The following is a 10,749-nucleotide window of genomic DNA, read 5'->3' as shown; positions in this document are numbered from 1 at the left end:
GGTAATGTGACTGAACCAGCTAAATAATCTCATTGGTCTGCACCCTCAAGGAGTGTCAGAAATCAGTGTCTTAAGTAGCTCAGAGAATCACAGTGTGGCCAAGGCAGGGTGGCTGGGGTTGTACCACCACAGAGTGTGACACAGACTGTGCACTAAATGTAGACACAAATGTTTCTGGCTGTGGTGGGATGTTCAGTATCTATTTTCAGACAGATGCTCTCACTACAGACTTAATTAAAAAGTGTCATTGTATGAACCTTACTTTTCAGTGCAAAGTTCAGTTCAATGTGTATGTGCTGTGGGGGACTTGGTTGGGGGGAAAATATGGGGTATCAATTCATGTCCAAATTTCATTTTATTTTCATTTCTCTTTAGTTGGGAAGTTGGGATAATATCGGTAGTTAAAACCCTCAATCATTAAGGCTACTGTTGAGTTAAATAGTGGTTGCAGAGATTTCCTGTGATCTGGAAAGGCTGCTGTTACAGGGGAAAACTCTCATTAGTTGAATATTTAAGTGAAGTGTGAGTTGAACCACACATAAATTTAGCAGTGTAAATTATTGTAGTGATAACATAATCCACTGAAGAGATCGACATTGCCATCATTCTTGTTGGTGCATAATCACTCACCAAATTAGGTAGAAATTGTAAGGACAGTTAGTTATATTGTTACTTCTCCCAGCAAACCAAATTTCAAAAAATGCAAACTGGCTGAAGGTGTTACCAACCTGTCTGTGGGGGGGTTAGCAAGTGAGTAGAAAGGAGGGGGAAAATTGGTAACTCTCAATGGGTGTGTATATTCATGTATATACTGAATATAAAAACCCTGAATTTAAAAACTCCCTTGTTAATTTTTTCTCCCTTTTTAACAATAAAAATGTTATTGACCTTGTAATACTTACCATATCAAGTTTATACAAAAAAATCCATTTATTTAAAGGCCAAAATTTGTATATTTAATTATCTTTTATATGCACATTTTAGGAGTTCCTGATCCTTTTTGACTTTACCAGTTTAATAGGTTTCAGATGTAAATAATCTTGTTGACTACTGGGCCGATGAATTGTTTCACACCTGCTTTCCTCTGCTTTTTTGTTTCTTTTTTCTTCTTTTCTTTTTTTTTCTTCTTTCTTTTGGTGGGTAGAATTGTCTGGGGAAAACTGCAGATCAGGTGATGCTGAAACCTGAACAGCAAGTGTCAGATAAAAATGATGGGAAAGGCTTGCAAAAGTGGCAGAAGCCCAATGGATATTGCAGTTAGATATGTGAGAGCTTTTGGAAGAAGCTATGTGTGGTTGATCACTTCAGAAAAATATCTATCCAGAGAGGTACATAGATTCAAGTATAGAAAGCATGGAGTATATCTCAAATAATGGATGGGCTTCATTTATTAATTTAAATGACTTCATAAATGAAGTCATATTAATTAGCAAAAATGGCAGCAGGGTGGTGCTGGTGGTGGTAATGTTATGTCTAATTGCTCCGCCAAAAACCCAGAATGTGAATCATATTTATAAGGGGATCCCAAGAAAGGTACTTGTTGGATTGTTTAGATGTTTGAATTCATAGTCTGTTATTTATCTGCTGTAGGCTCAAATGGTGAATAATGGGGATACTATATATGGGGATACCTGGAGGTGCTGGCAAGACTTCTTTATTCTGTTTGTGAATTGTTTCATTTCCTGAAGGATACAAACTGATAATTTCTTATCACTTATTTAGGCATCTCTAAATAACTGCAGGAAATCATTCTGCAAGTCATAACATTATGATATATTTTTTAAAAACATCTGAAAATATTTCTGAATAGGCCTAAGCCACTGAAGTCTTTGAAGTTTTATAGAAGGCCAGAATTAACACTAATCAAATTTACTACTGCAGTTTTTGAGATATAGTATGTGGCTGAGCAAAATAACTTGAATTGGAGTCAAAGATTTGCTAAAAAGAAGCTGAAGCAAGACTGTGCATGTTTTTTCTAGAAGAAACAGGAATTTTGCAGTGAGCATTTGTAAAATGCATATTAAAAAGCCACCACTACTTGGCTCTGTTTTATAGTGCCATATGAGTAGCTAAGTATGTCAGTTCAACTGAAATATAAATTTTTACCTCCAAAATTAACATAAAATCTGAAATTAATATCTGAAGAAAATAATCAATGTCTATTTGTTGAAGAATAGGTTGAAATTTCTTGGATGTAGAGGGATTTTATTAAAAATTACAACAGCTGGCTAGAAACAGTGTGTTTACTTGGATATCATCTGCAAGTTTAGTAGCAGATTGATAGATATGAGTCTGGCAGGTATACATAGATCAGAATATTCTACCTTTTTTTTGTTATCTAATGTACTGAGACTCTATTGCATACTTTGTCACAAGTCAATTTTTTAGTAAAATAGCTGTTGACATGGGAGCTATAACAATCACTTTTGGTGGGAATGGGGGCAGTTCTCTGCAGTGCTGATTTAAAAAAAAAAAAAAATCCTAAACCTTGAGTTGAATTAAAGGGTAGTATTAAATATAATACCTTTTTTTAGCCTCTATAATACTTAAATGTCTTTTACTGACTTGGAGAATTTTATCCACCATTTCAAGTGTCCTGTGAGTGTGTTACTCTATGTTTTGTTTTGAAGCCATAAAAACCAATGTTTTTTTTTTTTTTATAAAAGTGCTTTAAATTTTGTTCCTTAATCCAGAGATGGGAAAAGAACAGAATTTAAAAAAAGAATGGAGTGGTGATGTTCTCTTAGTATCAATTCTAATGAGCATCTTCTTGTATGGGGTCTGGCAGCTATCAATTCCAAGCCTAGAAGGGCTCACTGAGTCTGCTGAACGCCTGAAAAAAAAGCCAGCAAACCACTGTGAGCAGCAGGGATGTGGGAACAATCTTAAAACATCCTGCACCTGCCACATGTGTCCAGTCACTGCAGATCTGAGTATGAAAAGCTTGCTGGATACCTGTGGGAGGGCTAGACACACTTGTGCTCCTGCTGCACATTATTACATCTGTCAACATATCACATCTATTGCTAGATTTACATGGCGTTACTGACAAAACATGCTCTGATTGTGCTGCCTGTCAAAAGCCTCCTATTTATTGTTATTATTCCTTTCCCCCCTTTTTTTCCCTTACTTTCCTTTTTTTCTTTTTTTCCCTCTAGACTGCACACAAGATGGGCAGACAGGTCTTCAGCTCAGTTACCTGGTAGTGTAAAGTAGCTGTAATGTTGGCTTAACTCATGGCTGAAAGACTCCTCTGTTGACAGAAGGTCACCAGGATGGCACTTCTGCTGCCTGAAAAGGCTTCTGCTTTCCTGTTCAGTGTAAGCACCCTTTCTTGAGCAAAAGTGAGTAGGCTGTAACATTTCAACGTGCTGGGAACTCCTGGCTGCCAGGAAGAGAACTCTGAGTCCATATGAGGCTAGGTGTGAACAATTGTGCATGAGACTAGCCCAGGGATAAAGGAGAGAAAATGTGAAAATGATATAGAACTGCTGCTGCTTCAATATTTTTCCTCTGAGGAGGCACAATAAAAAGACAGCTTAGAGCTGGGGCCAAACTCTCTCCAGTGGGGATTTTGCCATCTAATTTCACGTGCTGAAGAGTGGGAAATAATACAAAAGAGAGTTAGAGTGGGGGGGCCTTTATATCAACTCCTTGGTATACCTAGTTCAGAAGCATAAGGTGTTAATTTGTTTCTATTGTTTTGTCTTTTATTATCTGCCTTCTGATTTTTAGATACCTATTTGATTCAAAGGAATATGGGATTTAAGAAGGTGTTAATACAAGACAGAGGAGCCTTCAGATCCCCTGTGTAGAGAGGTAATGCTAGAATGAACAGTAAAGGCACAACTTCTCTGAAAAGATCCATCTGAGATTTGAGCATTGGCTGGGTTGAGCGGTGATACGGTGTTGTGGTGCTGAGATTAGCACTGCCTATCAGTACCTGTAAAACTGCAGTGCTGCTTTGAAGGATATTAGTCCCTCATGGAAAGGTTAGCAGCTTCGGACATGAGGCTGCTTTGGGGCTTTGTGTACCAGCAGTCTCCTTTCTGACAAGCTGCATCTCAACATTTTCCAAGACAAGCATGAATTTTGACAACTCATGGTATAACACTGCTCTGTAAGGTTTTAAAACATCAAGTTTACTAAATCCAGCTTTTATCGTCCCAGTGTTGGCAAAAAGTAGCCATTGGGGCTTCATGGAAGATAAAACTTTCTAATATTGATGTTCACATGCCTTGCAAGATGTAAATTTTTTTCTAGACATTTTAGGCATTTTTGACCTGTCTTTTGATAATAATACAAATATTCAGCATCAGTATTGCAAATCTTGAGTTAAAATTCCTGCTGCCAGTTTTACGGTAGCCACTCTTTTAGTATTGCTGGATGAGAGGTTGTGGGGATGGAATTGACCAGAAGAGCCAGTGGTTGATTGGTGTCAGTGGGGAAAGGTTTTATACAAGGGAGAAAAATAATCCTAAAAGGTGTTAGTTCATTTGTCCCTGTTAGGAAATGAAAGATGTAGTTCAGCTTCCTCTGTCATCAAAGGAAGTAATTCCAATAACTTCAAAAATTTCATATATAGATTTTGTGTCTGGTTTAATTTTAAATATAAAAAATTGTGCCAGGTGTTCTGTGGGTTTTTGCCAAAAGTCTCAAACAAATAAAAGCCAAATGAACTTGGGAGATTAGTGATGTGTGCCTGAGAGGGAATTTTGAGTGGCAAAAATCGGCAAGTTCAGCTCTTGCAGGAGCTGTGGGCAGTGCTGTAAGCACTGAAAAACTGGTATTATAAACCTGAGAAAGTCAGAGCTTTGTAAATGCATGCAGACTGTCTGAGGATCTTGGACAGATGTTTCAGATGTTAAAACAGGACAGGCTTTGCCCATCCAAACAATCTGTCACTGTGCGTGTGTTCAATAGGCAAATAAGAGGGAACGCCAGCTTTTTTCATGTAAATCTCCAGGGATTTTCCTCTAGGGTTCAGAGCTCTGGCAAAAAGCTGTCTGCAAGAATAATTAAACGTGTGTGGGGGGGGAAAAAATAATACAAAATTTAAACAAAATATCCAGTGCACAAGTGCAGCATATGTTAATCTTTGAATTGAACATGTCAATGCTTACAAGTAGAACAAAAATCTATCCTATAAAAAATCACTTGTAAAATTAAGTATTTTGAAATTGTCTAAAGGAGCACAGAGTTTTGTACTGGGAATTGGTCTCTATCCAGTATGCTTTACATGTATTAGTTGATAGATACAATGCACTTGTATTATTGCACCGATTTCATTCTTGGATGATTTCCCCTTTGGCATGGTAGTGGCAGTTTTTCATTGGTTATTCATTTATATTATTGATTAACACCTACTGGACCAATTTATTAGTCCCACTGAATCCATTTTAAGTATCAGGGTTTTCTAATGGAGAAATATCCTTTGCAGAATACTAACATCACGCTTGTAAAACATTCATTGGCTTCGTTTATTTTTACTGTGTAAAGCATTAACCATACATCAACAAGTACATATTCATTTGTTGCGGGGCTCCAATTTTGCAACCTTCTGGCTTTTTTGATATGGAAATGTTACCTAGAGATCTATGAAGTCTATTCTGTGAGACTCATGGAGCTTTTCTGGTTATCATGGAACTGTTAGCAGTCCTTCAATGAAAAAAAAAATTCCCTGTTCTGGTCTACTAGCACATGTGGTCTTTCTTGTGTTTGGGGAAAATGTGGAAATTGCTCTGTTGTTTGTATCTCAGAGGTATGGACTGAACTGGTTAAAATAAGACAGTTCTCTCTTTCTTCCGGAGTAACTTAAATTCAAGCACAGTGAGATAATTCTTCAGGAAAGCTCTTGGGTCAAGGCATTGTAACTCTGTGACATAAAAATACTGACTGTATCTTCAGAAACCCCTTATGTGCTGATAATATTAAGTACTCTGGTCTGGGACCATGTGTTCCCTATTGTTCTTCTTGGGGAAATATCTTTACATATCACTAGGTACATATGTATATGTACTTTTTTAGTGTTTTAGTTGTCAAAAACCTCATTACATGTGCCAAAAGTAATGATTAAAGACCTAAAAACTGAATGACAGTGAAATTCTTCCATCCTCCAAAACTTAGATGTTGTTCAGTACATCTGTTGGCAGCATTGTCCTGTTCCACAAAGAGCCATCTAGCTTTTTTTTCCTTATTAGAAGATAAAAATTGTTTTACTTGTTAATTTCTACCTTTGCTGCAGCTTGTGATTGACATGCTCCTGATGACTGACAGGTGTGTGCTTACAGGATTTTTGCATGATGCCTGGGGCAGGCCTAAGCATATGGGGAAGAAAGCCAGGGTTCAAAAAAAAGATATGAATAAGGCTAGTGTTCTGAACTTCAGTTGTTCCCCTCCAGAATGGAGTAATACTTTAAACTGTCTCTCTGCATTAAAAAATGCACTGCTCTTGCACCTTTCTGATCAGAAGTGCCTTAAACAAATAAACAAAGTATTAAACGTAACAGATTAAAAGAAATAACCAGAGTTAAGGAAATAGCAATTAAGACAGAAAATACAATTGTGGAATTTTTATACTCTAATGCTTCAGTAGTTCCTAGATCTTCTTTCAGTAAACTGTTTTGGAATGGTACTTGTACTTTACCAACGGCACATAACTGGTGGGAGTTTGCAGTAGGGCTTTGATTTAAGATACAAACAGATGTAGAGCAGTAACATGGCTGCAACAGATGAAAAGGTGATGAATCAGGAGAGCTTTGCATAGTACAAAGAATAAATGTTGTCAGTGCAAGTTGTCTTGTTTCTTTAAAGACACCTCATTTGGAATGTACTCTTCTCACCGAATGAAATGTAATGACTGTCTTCTTACTTGGTAACTACTTTGAAACTGGGTAAAGCGTAGGCTGTAATTATGATTTAGTATTTACTGAAGCTGAGCATGCAATTCATGGTGTTATTACATTGCTTTGAAGCCCAACAGTTCATACTTGACACATTTTATGGGGTCAAAAATAAATATTTCAATACTGAAAGTGTGCCAGAAAAGTCACATGGATTTGAATTTAAATTTTATTTCTCAATGTGCTATTTAGACAACACATGTAGCTCAATGAGATTTGCAAAGCTAGAAACCTTTATGCTAGGATATTCCCTAACCCTCATATTCAGTCTCTTCAGAAACATAATTTTTTGCTGTCTGTGGGGTCCAAACAGAGCTTAGGGAAATCTGAGGCCTTGGACTAGGGAGGAAAAGGGCTGAATTACTACATGTCCATAGCCTGTGGAAAGAATTTGATGCTGACTAGCATTTTCCTCATGGGCCTCCTTCTGCAGTGAGAAACTGCATTTCACGGGGTATTTGCAGGAAGCTCCACCAGAACAGCTCCACAGAGTTACATGGTCTGGAGAGCTATGCGAGGAACAAATGTTAAGCCTAGTATGGAGTGGAGGAGCTCCATGGAGATAGTGTCTGTTGCACTTTCTAGTAGTCATTGGATTATTTCTTTATAAAAAAAGAGATTGACATCCTAGTCATCTCTCCTGAACATACACTTTGGCTGTTTTCTTCCTTTTGTGCCTTTAACATTTCCCGCTCTGTTCCTGACATGGGAGTTGTGTGTGTGCAGATTGTATGGTGGACACAATATTCTGTTTTCTTCATGGGTTTTAGTGGAAAGCCCTAAGAAACTAAGGGAACAGGTTCTCATGACTGCTGTGATTCATGGTCTCTGTAAGGGAGTATAAGCCCAGGCTTTTAATGAGCAAATTAGTTTTCATATGCTAGTGACTATATAATTATTTGGACTTACTAATGTTTTGGAGCTTACACAAGATAACCTTCTAGTTTCTTTTTGCTCGCTTGATTTCCCCCGCTTGTGGGAAAGAGTGCTCAGAATGAATATACAATGTGTGGAATAAATCTCATTTGATTTTAATTATTTGTTCTGTATATTCCAGTGCATTTTGTGGGACCCCAAAAAGACAGGATGACAGTCAATTACAGGATGTCTATCTGCAAGTGCTGTTGAAACTGGCTTAAAGCATGACTTTGTTGGGAACAACTTGCACTTGTGCTGTTAGCCATTTGTAGGTTCCTGTCTAGGTTTCTGAAGTGCCCAGAACTGTAAAACACACACAATATGTATGTAATATTTTGACTTTTGACAAAGATAACTTCCAGAGACTAGTTAGCTCTGACTGGGCTGGGCTAAAGTTGGAAGACAGAGCTCTTGAATGCCTGTTTACCTGTAAAAGAGCAACTTGAAGCTGCAGATTTAGTTTGTGATTTAACAATCCTTCCTGCCAGATCTCTGCTAATACTAATTAGGGCTGGATCAGTGTGTGTGCTCAGTTGTGCAGTGTTGAGCGCCAGGCGCAGCACAAGCTGTGCTGTTGCTACCAGCCCAAGCCTCGTTGTTGCCAGCTGCAGTAGCACAGACGATACCTGATCCAGCATAAAGTGAAGAGTGGTGTAGACAGATGACACCTGATCTTGCCCAGTCTGCTGGGGCAGCTACTCCTTGGACATTTTTAACAAATCAGAAATGACCAAGCAATTTTTCATTGGCTCTGTAGTGTCTGTCATGGCTTCAGTGTTCCTGATAAAGCTGCAAGCATCTTAAAGCAATATTCTTCATCGTGCAAAACCATACATATGTTACTTCAGTAAACATCTGTCTGTGCCCTAAGGAGTTTGGTGAATATACCTTTTAGACAGGAGATTAAACCCTACAAATTCTAGTTCTGTTTGGACTTTATTATTGATTAGTAGTCAGACAGTTTTGAGCCAAATGCCTGTTCCTGTGAATGCTTAAGAGTTTGGTACAATTTTGTTGCCTTCAGTGAGCACTTTACTTATCAGCCTGATGCATGTTAGCTGTTGACATCTGGATCCTAAGCCAAAAGAAATTTTCCATAGTAAGAAAGTAAAGACCACAGACATCAGCTATTTTAATTTAACTGGGATTCAGTTGTAGTCTAATTTTAAGCAATATTCTCTTAAGGGTTATGTGCAAATTCCATTGAAAGTTGGACTGAGATCTAAAGCAGAAGGAGGACATTTTTGGTATATATTACTATTAATATCTTGGTTTTACAACTGTTATCCAAAAGAGTTTGTGATGTTTAATAAATGACAATTTCTCTGTGTGTGTCTGTAAGCCAGTTTGGGGACTCTGGTGTTTCTTTTTGAGGTGCAGTTCTGTGTTAATAATATAGGAGAAGTGTGGCTTGTCTTCTCATAGCACTAAAAGTGAGATAATCCCTGTGTAAGGAATCAGTAAGTATGGTCCGCTTAATCTAGTCCCAGTGTGAAACTGTTGACATTTGTTCTTTTTTTTCTATCATTATGTGACTGGGCCTGTTTTGTGCTGGATTAGGCACAAATCTCCTATGCAGCACATTTGGCATGTTACTAGTAGTTTAACTTCATTAATAATGTATGAAGGAAATGTAATCCATGACAAGGAAGGAAAGAAAAGTATTTTTACAGCTACCAAATCCTCTGGAATGGGTAATTATTCAAGATTTGATGTTATAGTTTACAACTGAGCTCCTTCCACAGAATAAAAAAATATACATACTTACAAATATAGTAGTACTATAGGAAATGTGCTCCTTCCTATTTGAGGTTATATACACTGGCTTAGAATGCATCAAATGCAGAGAGAAATGTAGATTGTAAAAAGAATGTGCTTTATCTTACATGTAAGCAGTGCTGTGTTTTGATCTCAGTGAAAACAAGCTTAGACAATATAGCAAGCTTTTTAAAAGGGGAGGGGGAAGGAATGAACGGCTACTCACTGAGTTATGTTGACCTTGCATAAGAAAGAAGATTAATTCCTTGTGTCTGTCAGCTACAGAGCATAGAGCCCATATTGGTCTAAGGGCTGCTTCAAACAAATTTTCTTATTTAAAAATTCAATAGCATATTTGGTATACCCTCTCACCTGCAAGGCAGTTCTAAACAGGCTCAATATTTGAGGTGGCTGGAAAGTACAGTGTGCTTCATGGAGCCTAAACCAGCCCCAAAGCAGCAGTCACTTGCAACTACTTTTGTGTTCTGCACTCCTGTCACATTTGTGCTATCAGAGCAACAGCTGGGGAGACTTTTTCAACAAAGATGAGTGTCAGATAATCCTGATGAGATTCCACATCCAACATCTTTGTAATTATGTCACATTCAGCTGTAATGGAATAATTCAAGCTGAAAGGACAAGCTTTGATCCTTTCTTAAACCTTTCCCTGTGGACTGGCTATCTAAAAGATTTAAAGATATTTCTGTTACAAGATCTAATGTTTCCTCCGAGAAGTCATGTTTCTGGAGCAGTGAGATCTGCAAGAGCAATATTATTTGCCAAATACATCTCTTGAAACATTTTTGCAAAATAAAGATGTCAATAAGAATATGCCCTTCCATAACCAACAAGGAAGGTAGAATTTCTTTTGATATTCTTTAAGTCATTTGTGTGCACAGAAAATGGGCTTTATTTGTTAACAAATCACAGTAGTGCAATTTATAAATATCAGTGTAAAAATATGTTTGTGCTGAAGGAAATACAAATTTGTTTAGGCAAGGATTATAGATATTTGGAATATCTATTTAGAGAAGTAAATGTTTCTGAAGAGGCACTCTTTACAAATAATTAGTTGACACGAGGATTTTTGAAATAAGATTTAGTGGCCACTTTGCTATTGAATTTCAATACAATTTCAGTATTTTATGCCCCTAGGCCCTTTCTGTAAACT

At 37.4% G+C, this 10,749-nt stretch overlaps 1 long non-coding RNA gene across 1 annotated transcript in view; it reads left to right on the top strand.

The window, feature by feature from the left end:
- Positions 1-3,162: 3,162 nt before the first annotated feature.
- Positions 3,163-10,749, top strand: part of LOC306802342 — a 42,177-nt gene continuing 34,590 nt past the window's right edge. Inside the window, exon 1 of the long non-coding RNA XR_013774341.1 lies at positions 3,163-3,344. This is a non-coding gene — a long non-coding RNA (uncharacterized lncRNA). The remainder of the gene's footprint in view (positions 3,345-10,749) is intronic.

This window comes from Erithacus rubecula, assembly GCF_903797595.1.
Source record: "Erithacus rubecula genome assembly, chromosome: 5".
NCBI classification, from domain to species: Eukaryota; Metazoa; Chordata; class Aves; order Passeriformes; family Muscicapidae; genus Erithacus; species Erithacus rubecula.
This window is presented reverse-complemented; position numbering and strand designations above follow the sequence as displayed.